This window comes from Lichenostomus cassidix, chromosome 14 (assembly GCF_008360975.1).
Source record: "Lichenostomus cassidix isolate B80296 chromosome 14, HeHo_3.0, whole genome shotgun sequence".
Taxonomy (NCBI): domain Eukaryota; kingdom Metazoa; phylum Chordata; class Aves; order Passeriformes; family Meliphagidae; genus Lichenostomus; species Lichenostomus cassidix.
In genome coordinates, this window is record NC_139495.1 from 15366178 (window position 1) to 15381751 (window position 15574).

Genomic DNA, 15574 nt, shown 5'->3' on the forward strand with positions numbered 1-15574 from the left:
ACCACTCTGGTTTTTGGTGGGTGGCAGATTTTTATCAATAAACTCAATATAGCTCAAATCTTTTGCAACACGATATTTTCTCCAGCCCTCAGATCAATTTTGTGACTCATCCCTCTAGGCTCTGCTGTTTTAGTGTCCCCTTTAAACATGGGCACCTTAATTGCAGGAGTGTCAGTGGCAGTCCCAGCAGTGCAATACATGCAGCTCTCCTGCTCTCCCCCAAGAAACTGTATCAGCTTTTTTCATCACAGCATCGCATTAGAGCCTTGTGCTGGGCTACTCACCCATGGTGACCCCTGACCCTTCCTGGAGGCTCCCTCTTGTCTGGGATCCAGTCCCTGTTCATAAATACAGCCTGAAATCCCTCTCTGGAGCTGCATCATCCCGTGCTGGGCTGCATTATTATGTACAGTGTTTGAATGGGCTCAGCATTACCAGGCAGCCCACATTTCCCTCTCTCCTCATCAATATTTACCATTACATCAATCTTCCTGTCATCCGCTAATTTTTTGAGTGAGGATTTTGTATTTTCACCATGATCATCGATGGAAATATCGACTGGCATGTTCCCCGTGGAGCCTCCCTAACGATTCCCCATTGACACCTCCTGTGTGAGACCTGTCAGCCAGCTCTAAATCTATTTAAAGTGCTTGACTGGGGCTGCACAGCCCCATCTTCTCAAATCAGAACGTCAACGAGCGCTGAGGGCTCTGCTTGCGCAGCCAGGACGTGCACAGGGCCTTCTCCTGGAAGCGAGTGTTCATTACAGAGTGACATCAGGCTCATTTGACAAGAGCTCTTCCACCAAGACACACCGACTGACTTTAATTAGAACTTACATCCTTTAATTATTTCTTAATTTAATTCCAGATGAGCCCTGCCTTCTGGGTCCTATATCAGGCTGACCATTTGGTTGTTAACTAGGTCATCCTTACGGCTGGGTGGGAATGTCGGGGGGAAGGAGACATTTCCATCTGGATGTGGCAGCCTGAACTTTGCTCAAAACAAGCAGCAGAGCCCCAAAACCTCTCCCCAACTTTAGGTATATGTTGGCTGTGCTGGCTGGTTGGTGCTATTTAGCCTCATTCAATGTTAGCATGGATGCTAATGACTTAGGAGAGCTTCATCTCTCCTAGGAATTACTTTACTCATGTTTTTTTCCCAAACACGGAAAAAATATGGACTATGTTTTCCTTTTCTGCATCATTTGAGCAGCCCTACAGGCTGCTTTAACTTAGCCCCAGTGCTCCTTAAAACCAGACCTATTGCTAGACTTTGGCTCCCAATTGCAGATCTTCCACATCCAGCCATGCATTTTCCCCTTCTTTAGTTTCCCTAATCATTTTCCTATATATTGTAATTTTTCATTTGTACTGACCACTCTATTCTGCACTCCATGGCAGGAGGTTGGAGCTAGATGGAACCCAAACTCTTCCATGATTCCATGATTTTACTGCTGGCTTTGTGAGTCTCCCAGTGTGCGACTCACAAACCCAATTCCCTGCTAACAAATTATTTCTGATCCATTGGGAACATGCATTTAAGACTGAGCTCCTGCAGTCCCGTGCTGGCTCAAGGTATGATGTGCTGTGCCTTGTCCCAGTCCCTGGTGAGAAGGTAAATAGTGTTTATTCAAGCACTGACTGCTAAAATATCTGTAATTCCAAAGAAAAAGTTATAATGGGGTGTATTATAAGTGTGCAGTGCCCTCCTCTTCACTCCCTGCCGCCCTCCCACGCAGGAACTGCTGATCACATACAGCAGCGCAGCAGTTCTAGGAGTGTTGAGTGCATTCAGTTTCTGCTTGTGAGGGAAAATTTCCCGCTCTTCATTCTCCTTTCTCCACCTTGACACTGCCTCACATCATCTCAAGAGCTTTGCCCCTCAGCATAGCACGAGCAGGTCTCTGATACAGTTTCCTGGAACAGCCACAGATTAATCTGGGTTTTTATTCAAATACCACTGTGGTATTTTCTATCCATGCTCCCACCTGCAGTGCAAGATTGACAGCTGAGCCATGGAGCTGGAGAATCACACACGGGTTTGGGTTGGAAGGGACCTTGAAGATCATCTAGTTCTAACCCCCTGCCATGGCAGGGACACCTTCCACTACCCCACATTGCTCCAAGCCCCATCCAACTGGCCTTGGGCACTTCCAGGGATGCGCCAGCCACAGCGTCTCTGAGCAACCTGTGCCAGGGCCTGGAACAATGAATAATGGTATTTACACCTAATTAAAGACTTGACTGAACCCAGCTGTGAACAGCCCAGGCAGGCTGACTTCAGGCAGACTTTGGGGCATTTTACTGAGGGATTGTGGGAGATTGGCTCGACCCCCAGCTGCAGGAAAACATCACCTTGTCCCACAGTACATGGAAATGTGTGCGGTGATTTGATGAAATGGGCTGGAGAAGGAGAGGAAAGGAACCCTAGGAACTGCAAATTCCCATGTCTACATTTGAAATAGAAAAGCCTTCCCAACAAATGCTTCAAGAAAACCTCTGGAGCTGACAGTTCTCAAGCAAGGGCTTTTGGAGGTTTTCCTTTGCATTTTGAGATAGGAAGGAAAAAGCACCCAGGGAGAGAAAGCTCAGCTGAACTCATTCTCCCTTCGAATGTCAGATGTGCTTTGTTTTCCAGAAGTGCTTATTATTCATGCAGTGTCTCACCAGGCAGCTGGAATACAGCACCAGTGTGGGGCTGGTCCCGGTGTGGGCTCTGCCACTAAGCTGTGCCATGGTTTTTCCCTCTTCATGGGATATCCTACCAGAGCCAGCAGTGGTGCCTGCCTTTGGCACCACTGCTGGGGGTGGTTGGGTCATCTTTTCCCCACTGCATTTCTCTTTTGTCCCTCTTTGGATCCAAGGTTTTGTCCTGGATTCTAGGCCACCATCTGGCAGATATGGTGGCTTAGTTTTGCTTGTCCTGAGGGTGCTCCCAGCAGTGATGCTCCTGAAGGAGGCACAGCACAAAGGCTGCTGTGTCCAGGTGTGTCCAGGCAGCCCCTCAACCTGCAGGCAGAATCTTCACTGCCTGCCTTGGGTCTCAGTGGTGCCAGATCCCTACTGAGCAATTTGTCCACTTGGCTTTGCCATTTCCATCCCAATTGAATGGTTCTGAGAAGGAGGACTCTGCTTCTGGGCTTTTATCAGGCTTCTGTGTTCCCTTACCTGCCCTCCACTGGAGAGTGTTGCTGAAAACTCTGGTGTGAACCAGAAACCAGTCTCAGACTCCCAACCAGTTTCTAGTCACCTCAGACTGTTTTCTAGCCATCCCAGACTGGTTTCTCACCATCTTGGCTTTGCTGCTGTAAATCAATGGCTTCATGAGCCATGAAGCTGATCTTTGGCTGGGAGGAGGAGTTTGGCTGCTGCTGAAGACATTGGTCCTGCTTCATTGGGAGTGTCCTGTGAAGTCAATCCCACCTTTCTTTGGGATTTTGTTGGCTGGCTGGAGCCCCCATTGCTGTCCCCAGGAGGGAGCACATGCATCCCAGCATGCTTTGCTGTGCCCAGCGTGATGATCGCACCTTCTCCCAGCAGAGCAGAGTGTGACCCTGGGGGATCTCCTGTCCCAAGGGGACACTGGAGGGGGTGTCAGCCACAGCGAATGAGAAACTGTCAATATTTGTACACAAAGGCCACGCTGAAATCCCTGTCCCAGTCCAGACATCAGAGGTGTCAGTTTTGATTTCCCAGACACAGAGAGAGCCCTTTCAGCCTCAGCCTGCTCAGACACTGCAGCTTTAATGTCCAAGCACCCAGCGTGTTTCCACTCCCCTGAAATGCATCAATCAGGTCTCGGTGAGGCTCTGAAAGAGCCAGTTTGTTAAACAAACACACTTAGTGTAAAAAGTTTATTCCAGTTAATTGGGACTTCATTGCAATGGAAACAAATTACCCAGCTGTCATCTGCCAAGGCAAACAGCAGCAGGGGAGCGGGGGTCCTGGCCAGGCGGGAGACAAACAGCCATCTCAGGCAACCTTATTTATGGCCTTTTTATATATTTATGTATTTATTTGGACATTCCTGAGCTGGAGAGCTGGGCTAGTGCCGAGTTGTGTGCCCCAGCACTTGCACAGTGCAGGTTATCTGCCTGTGGGGCTCCTGGGCAGAGAGCTGGCACTGGCCCGGGTGGGTACTACTGTGGGGACCCCCGGGCTGGGGTCTGTGTCCCTGGGTGGATGCCGAGGGCTCTAGCTTCACAAGAGGAGGAGAGGGGATGCTGGATGGGAATGTCAGGGTGAGCTGCTGGTCCCTCGAGGTTGGGGATATGAGGGGTGTGGGGGTCCCTGCAGGGAGCAGTGGGGCAGGGAGGCATACGAGAGGGCAGGGGCTGGTGGCCACTGGGAACCTTGCCCCCGTGCTTCCATAGTTCCTTGCCCTCGCAGGGGTGGCCTGTGTCGGCATTGACCCCCCCATGCGAGTCCCCGTCCCCACTTCTAGTCCTGTTCTCCCCTCCCAGCCCAGGGAATTAATTACCTTTTTGTCGGCAGAGTCGGGAGCACTGGGAGGCTCCCACTCATTCCCAGCTCATTTCATTTAACAAACGCCCTGTCAACACCCTTTTTTGCCTCCTAGAGTTTTCATCGCAAACGAGGAAGCAAGGAGCTGGGATGGGGGTCCAGGCAGCCGGGAGGCAGACAGGGAGCAGAGCTCGGAGGAGCCGCGGGCCGTGCAGCTCCCATCGGAGCACCCCGGGAGCCGGGCAGGATGGAGTTGGATCCCACAGCCGGCGCGGAAGTAACAGATAAAGCCGCGGGATTAGCAGCGTGTATCGTGTCAGGGCAGCAGCATCCCCTTCCTGCAGCATTTGTCACACAAGCTGAGCCGGGCTGGGGGAGGCAAGGGCAAGTCATCGAATTACCTCCTCCCCTGCTCCTGTCCCTGCTCCCGGGTGGCCTGTCCTTGCCCCGTGTCCCTCCATCTCTGCCCTTTGGATCCAGGAGGGCTATGCCATGGCTGGGGTGGGCACAGACAGAGAATGTTGTCCCAGACCATGGACAGGTGCAACCCTCCATGGCACATCTCTGCTTGGCTGTGGACGTGGCACCCCGTTGTAGACTGCAGCATGGGGGGTTGGGATGGCATGAGCATGGGGGGCTCTCCCAATCCCCCTTGGGATGTATTCTTCCCTGCTGGCCCTGAGGATGTGGAGGACAGGAGCAGGTCTCTGCCCATGTGCTGGGACCTTCCAGCAGTCTGGGAATTCTCTTGTGTGCCTGATGAACAATCCCAGGGCTCTTCCACCCTTCTCACTTAGCACAGCCACATCCAGGCCAGATTCTTCTGGTCCTGTGAAGTCATAAAATTCCTATTTGAATTTTACATTGCGATTGAGCCTTTTAATCCACTTTCCAACAGTGTTTCTGTCACCTTACAGTTATTGAGATCATCGTGGTCTGCACTCTGAGGTTTGTGATGGCACATGTTCAGGGGTGGAAGGCCTGATTGGCATATGCATCCTTCGAGGGGTCTGGGAGGGGGCAAATAGCAGAGTGAAGCACTGATAGATACAGAGATGAGTCCTGAGATCAGACTGATCTTGCCCTGAGGGATGTGGAAAAGATGGTGACCAGAACTGGAAAGGACACCAGATTTTGCTCCACTTCTGGAGCTTGGAATGGAGTGGAGGAGGGATTGGAGAGTTTGGCTCAGGCACCTTGGCTCCTTGGAGTCAGTTGGCCCATCTTGAGAGGCAATCTGAAAACACAAAGATAAGAAACAACAGGGAAGCAGTGCCACGTTTCCCTGCAGAAGAGCTGGTGTCTGTTGGAGGCAGTCAGAGGCAGTGATGAATGCCCCCTCAGTCCCACATTCCTGTGCCCCCACTCTCTGCAGGATTCTGGGTGGGCAGAGTTGGGGCGCAGGGTGCCAGGCATCTCCCTCCTCCACCTGGCAACCCTCTATTATGAGGGATTTTAGCCTTCTGTTTCTAGATTGATTTGTTGTCGGTGGTTATTTTTAGCTCCTCCAGTGCCTTGCAGATTCTTCGAGGGATTCTTTCTTTGCCTCTCCCTCCCACAGGTTTGTTTGCAATGGAGCTGCATTGATTTGAGCCACAAGCAAGAGGTTCCAGTGCTGGCAGGGGCTGTGTTGCCGTGCTCAGGGAGCAGATTTCTCTCTGTGATTTAACTCAGCTTGATGTGTCCATGGGGTACTTCCCAGTGCTGAGGAAGGAGCATCGCTCCCCACTGCAGCTGCTAGTGTGGATGCTGTGTGGTCCCCATCCCAAATCACTGCCAGGGCACACTGGGTGCCTCTTGTCCCCTTGCTCCTTGCAGCACTGCCCTCCCCAAGAGTTATCTCTTTTCACTACCTGGGAAAGAAATTCAGCATCACCGTATGTTGAAACAAACCCCAGGGTCCTCCCGCAGCTCTGCAGCCAGGCTGGATGGAAATTTTTCAGTGTTTTTTAAAGCCCAGCACAAAGTAATTCAAAACAAATTGTGAGTATATTTTGGACTTTGGCAGAGCTGTCGTTGTCGCCTTGCTTCGCCCGCTGGCTGTCCCAGACAAGGGCTCACTTTGAGTGTAGCCTGCTGCTGAGCAGGGGGGCAATGTTTGCATTCCTAATTTAGAGCATCCATCCCACCCGGGTCCAGCCCCATCTCCCGCTGAGCCCAGCGCAGCGGGCAGCCCAGGGCTTACCTATCACCACCAGCTCCTGGGCTGCGCTCATGTTCCCTAGAAAATGTGACTCTCTTTGGACTCAGCTGCTTCCGCTCACCCTGGGTTAGCGCTTGGTGGGGGATGTGTGAAGGTACAGTTTGTGCTCTGTTTTTTCCAGGATTTTTGTTATTTTGTGGAGGAGAGTGAGCTGTGCTTGTTTTTAAACACCTTAAGTATAGGTTTGCTGTTTTTCCTGGGGAGAGGCAGCAGTGGGAGGTCCCATTCAGGTATGGCTTTGGTGGTGGCAGGTCCGTCACATCCAGGGAAGTGTTTTTCTGGAGCACTGATCTCCACAGGCTGCTCTTAGCTGGGAGATGAGCACATGCTGAAGTGTTTGGTTGGACTTGCTCCTGCAAAAGCAGTCCCTGCAGTGGCTGAGATGAAGTCTGAAAACCACTCAAGTGTTCAGGCAAACCATTCAAGTAAGCCTGAAAGCCACTTGCAAGGCCACAAACATCATGGTGTGGCAGCTCCTCTTCCTCTCTATGGATTAACCAGCTCCAAGGAGGTGTGAGGAGAGAGGTCACCAGGGCCATTCATCCCCAAGGAATGTGCTGAAGGAAAAGACAGGGATCTGTGCCTTCAGTTGTGCTCTTAATGGCTTGCAAAGCCCTGGTTCAGCTATCACCCAACTGCTTTCCAGCAGGATCGGATGGTGACAGGCTGAAATCATACCCAGAATTAGCAGAGGGCCTTGGGATACCTCTGTGATGAGCCTAATGTCAGACTCTGCTTTAATGGAGCAACCTGGTGCTGGAGATAAAAGGTTTGGAATGTGGACCCAGAATCCACAGTGACCGTTCTCCTCTCTTGGCTGTGTTCCTTGGGGTTGAACTGCAGCTTTTCTAGGATTGAAGTTGTCATTCAGGTTTTCCTGATCTTTAATTTTATAATGTTCATTAGCACAGTTCCTATCAAAGAACAGCATGTTCCCTCCCTGTGCTCACTGTCTCCCCGGTAATAACCCTTTGCTGCTTTGGTTCTTTTGGAAAATAGACAGAAGCTTTGGGAACAACTCCTGGTATAATGGACAGACGTCAGCATTGTCAGTCAGATCTGAAAAGCGACATTAATTCAAAGGGAAATGACTGCAGAAGGCCCAGGGTATGTATTGGGGAGCATTGAGCCAACCTGTCTCAAACCATGGCACTGCCTATGTGTTCCTCCAGCTTCTGAGAGGTGATCTGAACCCAGATGGCTGCTTTCCCTTTCAGGAATGGCGTGTAACAGCAGCCTCCTGCTCCTCCCTTCTCTCCTTGGGTTCTGCTTGGACGATGTCCACTGATGAAGTTCATGGTGCAATGAAAAGGCTGTATCAGTGTTGGACAGTGCAGGAGACGACCTGAGGAGCAAGAGGCAGGTGTTGGAGGCACATGCTGTGCTTTGGCTGGGCTTGGCTGGGAGGCAGTCCTGGTTTCTGAGCATCTGCTCTGCTTCTGAAGCCCCCAGTACCTTCCTCTGTTGGGTTTTATCAGAGCTGAGGAATGCATTAAGGGCTCCAAACTGGGCTTTGAAGTGAGCAGGCACAATCATTGCAAGAGCACAGGGCACACAACCTGCCTTGGGAGAGATGGAGCAGGTGCTGGCATTGCACCCTGGATACTCAGCCCAGTCCCAGGGTCTGTGGGTATTTACTGGAGGTTGTGACCCCCAGAACAGGGAAATGGCTGCACCCACTGGGTGGTTTCGGTCAATCTGGATTTAGTTCCAGGGGAGGTCAGAATTGCTCTGTGAGTTTGGCAGTCAAGGGAAAGGAAGCAAGAGGCACCAGCATGATGTCCTAAATCTTGGTAAGTCTCCAGCTTATGTATTGTGGCCTTGACCATTTCAGGGTGCCCTTTCTACTGCCTGTGAAGGCACAGCTGGCCCAGAAACATTCCAGCCACTCTTTTCCTCCAGAGCAGAGGGCTCAGCTCTGCAAAACTGATGTGTCTTTCTGCAGAACCTCAGAAACTCAGCTCTGGGCTGCAACACCCTGTGGACCTGCTGCCTCGTCACACCTGACTGGTGCTGAGGAGTTGAGCTCTAGGGGATGGGGGATATTAAAAGTTAATGGGGAAACTGAGGCATAGAGGTTTTAGCTCACAGGCAAGGCCATGCTGCCCACACTGGTGTCCTTGGATTTTCACAGTGCCAGACAAAAGCCACTGCGATGTGCCCTCCCACAGCCTGACCTGGAGGAGGACCCATGCCCATGCTCGGAACCCGACAGGGACCACATATCTGACAGATCCCAGACAGGTTTCCAGGCCCAGAAAGGGCTTTGACCTGTCCCTCTTTACTCCTGCTGCAATGCATCCCTGTCCCCAGTCATCAACACTTGGTATTTGCGTTGCCCTTCCCTGGATGCCTCTTGCTCTCCCTCACTGTGGTGCTGGAGTCCCTCATGCCCCAGGCGCCGAGGAGCTCTCCTCTCACTTGGCTGCAGAAATGAGCTCAGCATCCCAGAAATTCAGGCTTTCGTGTGGAAGCCAATAGTCACACAACCTCCATCCAGAAACCATCATTATCGGCTGCTTGCTTTTTCTTGGTTTCTTTGAACTACAGCTCCCAGGATGCCTGAAGATATGCAGACAACCCGAAGACAGTGGTTTCCCATAAACTTTTGGGGTTTCATGCTTTGCAAGCAGGAATGTTTTTATTGCGTCGCAAATCCCTTCAAGTCCCTCAAACCTCCGTGGCAGCCGCGGGGGCTGGAGCCGGCCGCGGGGAAGGCACGCCAAGGGCTTTTCTCTCCTGCATGTTTCCCCTTCTTGCAAGAGGGACCTTTGTAACTCCCCGTCATGCCTTTTCAAGGGAAATTTTGGACTGGGAGGAAGTTTGAAGAAGCCATGGTTTGCCTCTAGGAATGTGTTTCCCATTTTCCTGGTCCCCATTATTTCAAGGGCTGCTAAGCAGCGTCCTGCATCCCCATGTGTATTGAATTGCCTTGGGCCAGGTGGGGAGAGGTTTCCACTGTAAAGGGAAGAACTGGGACACAGGGAAGAAAAAAGATGCAGATTCCTGCACCAGTGCAGTGAGTCCAACAGATTGGGGTTTAATTACTGACGTGCTCACAAGTCCTAAGGGAAAACCATAGAGGGACGTTTTTGTTTAGCAAGGACAGATGTGGTTGGAACTGCAGCCTGGAGGTTCTCTACCTCCCAGCCCCCAGCCAGATCCACCCAGGGGACAGGGCACAAGTCTCACAGGTGGCCCCAGAGCTCTGCATCTTCCTGCTGCCCATCCAGGGACCAGGAGGTACTGGCAGTGTTGTAGGGTCTGTGGTGTGGGCCCACAGCTGTCCCTAATAACCACTTGCTCTCTGTAGGAGAGAGACCACAGAGGACAGAATAGTGCTCTGGTAACACAGTGGCATTTTATGATGGTGTTCTCCTGACCATAAAAATACTTCAATGAGGTTTTCCTGTTTGGTGCTGGTGAACACCAGTGTTATATCTCATAATGAGGCATAGGCTATCTTCCCATTCTCCTTTTTCCCTTTGGTTGCCCAGGATTCTGCATAGGTTGGGATTTAATCAGTCTTAATTTCTTTGATAGGTCTTTACCAGTTTGAGGAACTTTGTGAGTGAAACACAGAGGTACTGGGTTTCCTTGTGGGTCATCAAAATCCCCAGCTACCCAGATCTTGCAGAGCCATGGGTGTGTATGTCATGGGATCACAGAGTGGTTGGGGTTGGAAGACACCTCTGGAGATCATCTCATCCAACCCCTGCTAAAGCACAGTGTCACCCACAGTGGGTTGCACAGGATTGTGTCAATGTGTGTTTTTAATATATGTGGAGAAGTGGACTCTACCAACCCTCTGGGCAGCCTGTTCCAGTGCTCCATCACCCGAAGGGACGCATCCTTGCCCTGCTTTGTGCCGTTCCTGAGCACTGAGGCCCATGGGTTGCGGAGGCATCCATTTCTAGGCAGTTGTCCTGGTGCCTCTGGGCTCATTCTCTGTCGCCCTTCTCCCATCCTTCCCCCTCCCTCCAGGCCCTTGCAAGCACACCTGGACACATCAGTGTGCCCAGGCACAGCTAGCTCCTGTCACCTGCCTGTCCCGACTGCGGGATGATGGCAGACAGCATGGTCTGCTGGAGGTGGGTGCCAGCCAGGAGCTGAAACCATGGAGGCTCTGCGGTCGGCTCGCCTTAACCACATCACTCCTCTCCACTCTTGGAAAGGCCCGGCCGCCTGGCAGCCCAGAATAACAAGCTTTTCCATTCCTGCGCGCAGCGTGGGACGCGGGGCCATGGAAAACAAGAGGCTGCTCCAGCGCCAGGGCTGCACACAGACTAAACAACGGCACATCCCCCGGGGCGTTTGTCCCCTCACAGGGAGAGCAGGCTGCAGTCATAGAGCTGGGGTGGCTGGGGACGGCACGGTGGGAATGCCAGCATGGCGTGCTGCTGCCTCACCATGTGTGGGCTCAGCTGGGGTGAGTGGAGCAAGATGAAGGTCCCAGGAGGATTGAGCCCCTCCAGGAACCTCCTCACCCATCCCTGCTGATTGCACATGAACAAAGAGATCAGTTGGATTTTGTGCTTTCCTTTCTTTTCCCTGGTATCTTTTTAATTAGGATAAAAGCTGTAATTGGTAATGGGGGAATTCTGAAAACCTGGCCCCTGGCAAGACAGGAGCAATTCTGCACGTTCCTCTGCCTTGGCACACAGACAATCCATCACGCTCAAACAGCTCGCTTGGAAGAGCCCAAGATCTCAGTCCTGCTGCTCAGGAAGGAGTGATAGATATCTTCATTAAAAACAATCACAGAGGGAAATGATAGAATTCTTAAAAACAAGCAAAGTGATGGGGATTTTGCCCAAGGAAAGGAATTTTTGACTATTTTATTTTGTAGATTTTATTTATTTATTGTCTATATATGGATTGGGTTTGGGAGTTAAAGTAGATTGTGGTAATTTTGAGGGTGAAGCATGCTGGTATGTGCCAGTTATGAAATGGTGCTTGTCAGTGATCTGGTTCATGGTTGGGAGTCAGAAAAAGATCTTTACTTATATAGAATCACAGGATCATGGAATAGTTTGCATTGAAAAGAACCTTAAATTTCATCTTGTTCCCATGGGCAGGGACACCTTCCGCTATTCCAGGTTGCTCCAAGCCCTGTCCAACCTGGCCTTCGACACTTCCAGGGATCCAGGGGCAGCCACAGCTTCTCTGGGCACCCTATGCCTGTGCCTCCCCACCCTCCCGGGGAACAATTCCTTCCCAATATCCCATCTATCCCTGCCCTCTCGCAGTGGGAAGCCATTCCCCCTTGTCCTGTCCGTCCATCCCTTGTCCCAAGTCCCTCTCTAGCTCTTCTGGAGCCCCTTTAGGCACTGGCAGGGGTCTAAGGTCTCCCTGGAGCTTCTCTTTTTTAGGTGAACACCCCCAGCTCTTCCAGCCTGGCTACAGAACAGAGAGGTTCCAGTCCTCGGATCATCTCCATGGATTCTCTCTAGCAGCTCCACATCCTCCTGCTGTTGTTCCCCGGGGCTGGAGGCAGCTCTGCAGGTGGGGTCTCACCTGAGGGGCAGAGGGGCAGAATTCACCCCTCCCCTGCTGCCCACGCTGGGGGCTCAGCCCCGCACAGGGAGTTCTGGGTGCTCACAGCCAGGGCATGGCCAGCTCTCGCCCAGCAGCACCGCCAAGTCCTCTTTTCCACTGTTTTACAGCACCAAATGGTGACAACAGGATTTTAATGTGACAAGGTTGCAGGTATGCAGATGCCAGCATAAATATTGCTTAGAATCTGGAGAGAGAGGAAACTTTCTGATCATCTTACATGGTCTTCAGGATCCCACCTCTTTCAAGGTCCTGCCCCTCCTTTTCAGGCCACATTCATACCCATGGGCTCTCAGCAGAACATCCCGCTGCCTCCTTGCTGTGTCCACCCTTGGGATGCTTCCTGGCTCGTGCTCATGTGGGGATGGGTTTCCAGCTGGAAGGTGTCTGCTCAGGGGAGGAGATGATACTGGTGCAGGTCCAGTCCCCCCAGTGACATGGGCATGCTGGGGTGCAGCTTGACTCACCAGGCTGTGGCACACGTGCCCAGCATCTCTGTCTCAGCACAGATGTTGGTCAGAGAGGGGACAGTTTTTATTGTCAAAATGCAAATGAATAGAATTATTGTTTTGAGAGAGAATTTTTAGGGGAAGGACATGCAAATATACCTTCCATTCAGATTGTGCATTAGTATGAAAATGCAATATTTGAAACCAAAACAAAGGAACATTTTAATTTGGGACTCATCAGATGGTTCCTTCTGCTTGGATTAGCATCATATTCTTTGCATCAAATGCTCTAAGTTTAACAAAACTCTGGTTTTCAAAGAAAACAAAAAGATGTTCTAAAAATGCCAGCCATTTCCAGGGACTCTGGCTGCCTTCATCTGCCCTTAAGTGACTGGCCTGGTGCTAAACACTGGACAGGCTGCTTTGTGGAATTCAAGTTGGATGTGTGGTTGGGTTCCCTCCTGGCTGCTGCTTTAATCTGGCTCCTAAATAGCTCAGAAAATATTGGATATTAAGGGAAGTTTCTTCACTGGAAGGGTGCTCAGGCATTGGAAAAGGCTGCCCAGGGCAGTGGTGGAGTCACCATCCCTGGTAGGATTTAAAAATTGTGTGGATGTTTCACTTGGGACCATGTGTTAGTGGTGGCCTTGGCAGTGCTGGGGGAATGGTGGTCTTAGAGGGCTTTTCCAACCTTCACAATTCCATGAAAGGCCAGGCTGGGGTTCTGCTCTGAGGCACAGGACCCCACAGGTCTGGTGGGACCCAGAGCTCACCTGACAGGTACGGACAACCCTCACCATCGGGGGGAACGAGTGAGTGCAGGGTCAGGAGCTGCCCTCAGATGACTGACAGGGGCTGTGCTGAAGGGATGGGTTGTGTTTCTCTCCTTGACTTTCCATATAAACACCCTCCAAATAAAACTTGCCTTTCCACAGCACTCGGAAGCAGCTGTTAAACACACCGTGAGGTATCTCCGTCCTGCTCCCCCTGCTTCCCTTCTCCTTCTTCCTTGGAATACTGACCCTCCTCATGTTGCAGACCAGAAATAGAGACTGGCCACTGACTTGCTAATTGTAATGCAGCCTGATAATGCCAGCTATAATTAGATCAAGGTATCCAAGTGCTTTTGCTGGCGGACATTTCTGTGACCCTGTTATCATACTTTAAATAGAGGATCCTGCCTGCTCTGCCTGGCTCCTGGCTGCAGAGCCAGGTCCTGCAGAGTCCAGCTTGGTCCTTCCAGGGAAGCCAGCCCAGCATCAGTCCTGGTGCCTGCATCTGCTCAGCTTGTGAAGAGCCAGGCTTGGCACAGCAGCGCTCACTGACAATCTTAAAACACTGATTATTTCCCCCAATATCTGGCAAATTTCAGTGACTACTGAGACTTTTGCTGCTATAAAAAAATCTTCCCATGTCCCCAATGACCACAGCTGTGTTGGGCCAATGAAAGGGGCTGCCCGGGGCTGTGGTTTTTGGGGAGTTACTCTCTGGCCCATATTTCCTTTACTGTTTTAGGGTAATCAAAGCAATGGCTTATGTTGACATGAGCTGTGGCAGGGGGAGGAATGGTTTGGGGTTTCAGGATCAACTTGTCTAGATCTGCAGTCTCATGTTCTAGGGCTGTCAGACACCTCTCCTTGTTCCCCTTTGATGCGCCCTCTACATTCTGTCTTTACCCTCTCATGCAAGTCCTATCACTCTTTTGCCATCTGCAGCATCCCCAGGGTCCCTCTCCCTGGCCCTGGGGAGCCTCAGTCTGTGCCCAGCTGTCCTGCCCTTGAGCACCCTCCTTGCTGGCTCAGAACAGGCATCCCCAGCTCCACTGGGTGTCACCAGACAGAGTGGTTTGGGTGTGAAGCTGTGTCCTCAGCAGCTGGATGAGCCAGGGCCCTCACAGAGCTCATCCCATCAGCACTGCTTGAGTCTTTGGCTCCTTCTCTGCAGCACTGCCCTACCTCAACACATCACACAGATCCCCAACCCACTGGGATAACTCATGGAAAAGTTTGGTTGGGTGAAATATGCTCAAATTCATCACTTGCTCTTAGAGGGGCTGCCTATAGCTGCTCTGCCACACTGTCTGATCTGTCTGGAGCTCGTCAAGGAGGGAACTGAGATCCCCTTGAACACCAGAGTGCTGGGGGAAGAGGTTTCCTAATGTCATATCCTGCGGGCATGCTCGGGGCTGTCACAGCAGCAGAGCTCACCATCTAATCACGGCTGAGTCAGTCTGAGAAGTGGGACATTGGAATCCCAAAGGAAAACCAGGGACTTGGAGAAGCTCTTCGTAAGCCAATGCCCTATCCTTTGGGTACGAGCCAAACCTCCTGAGAAGCTCTGCTGCCTTGCAAGCCCAGCTGAACTCCTGTGCTGTTCTGTGGGGAAGGCACCTCACTGCTGTGTGCTGGCAGAACGTCATCCCAGATTTCCATTCCATAGAATCATAAAAATCATGGAATCATTTGGGTTGGAAGGGACCTTCAAGATAATCTTGTTCCACCCCCTGCCATGGGCAGGAACACCTTCCACTAGCCCAGGTTGCTCCAAGCCCCATCCAACCTGGCCTTGGACACTTTCAGGGATCCAGGGGCAGCCACAGCTTCTCTGGGCAACCTGTGCCAGGGCCTAACCACACTATAAACAAAGAATTTCTTCCTAACATCTAATCTAAATCTCTCCTCTTTTACTTTAAAACTGTTTCTCCTTGTCCTGTCACTATAAAAAGTACCCAGGTAAAAGGGCATTATGCCTCTTTTTTAGTCCTGGGCAGTACCTGGGGACTGGCGGGGTGAGTGGGGCTTGAGCCTCCAGAGGTGCAGCAGAAGGGCAGTGCCCCATACAGACACCGGAGATCATCAGCAGAAGGCCTGGGTGGGTGACCCTGGCAGGCAGCACTGGCT

General features: G+C 51.6%; 1 protein-coding gene across 14 annotated transcripts in view; it reads left to right on the plus strand.

Annotated features, from left to right (window-relative positions):
* Positions 1 to 15574, plus strand: part of LOC146430983 (ankyrin repeat and fibronectin type-III domain-containing protein 1-like) — a 244394-nt gene that overhangs the window by 182420 nt on the left and 46400 nt on the right. The gene's annotated exons all lie outside the window — the stretch shown is intronic.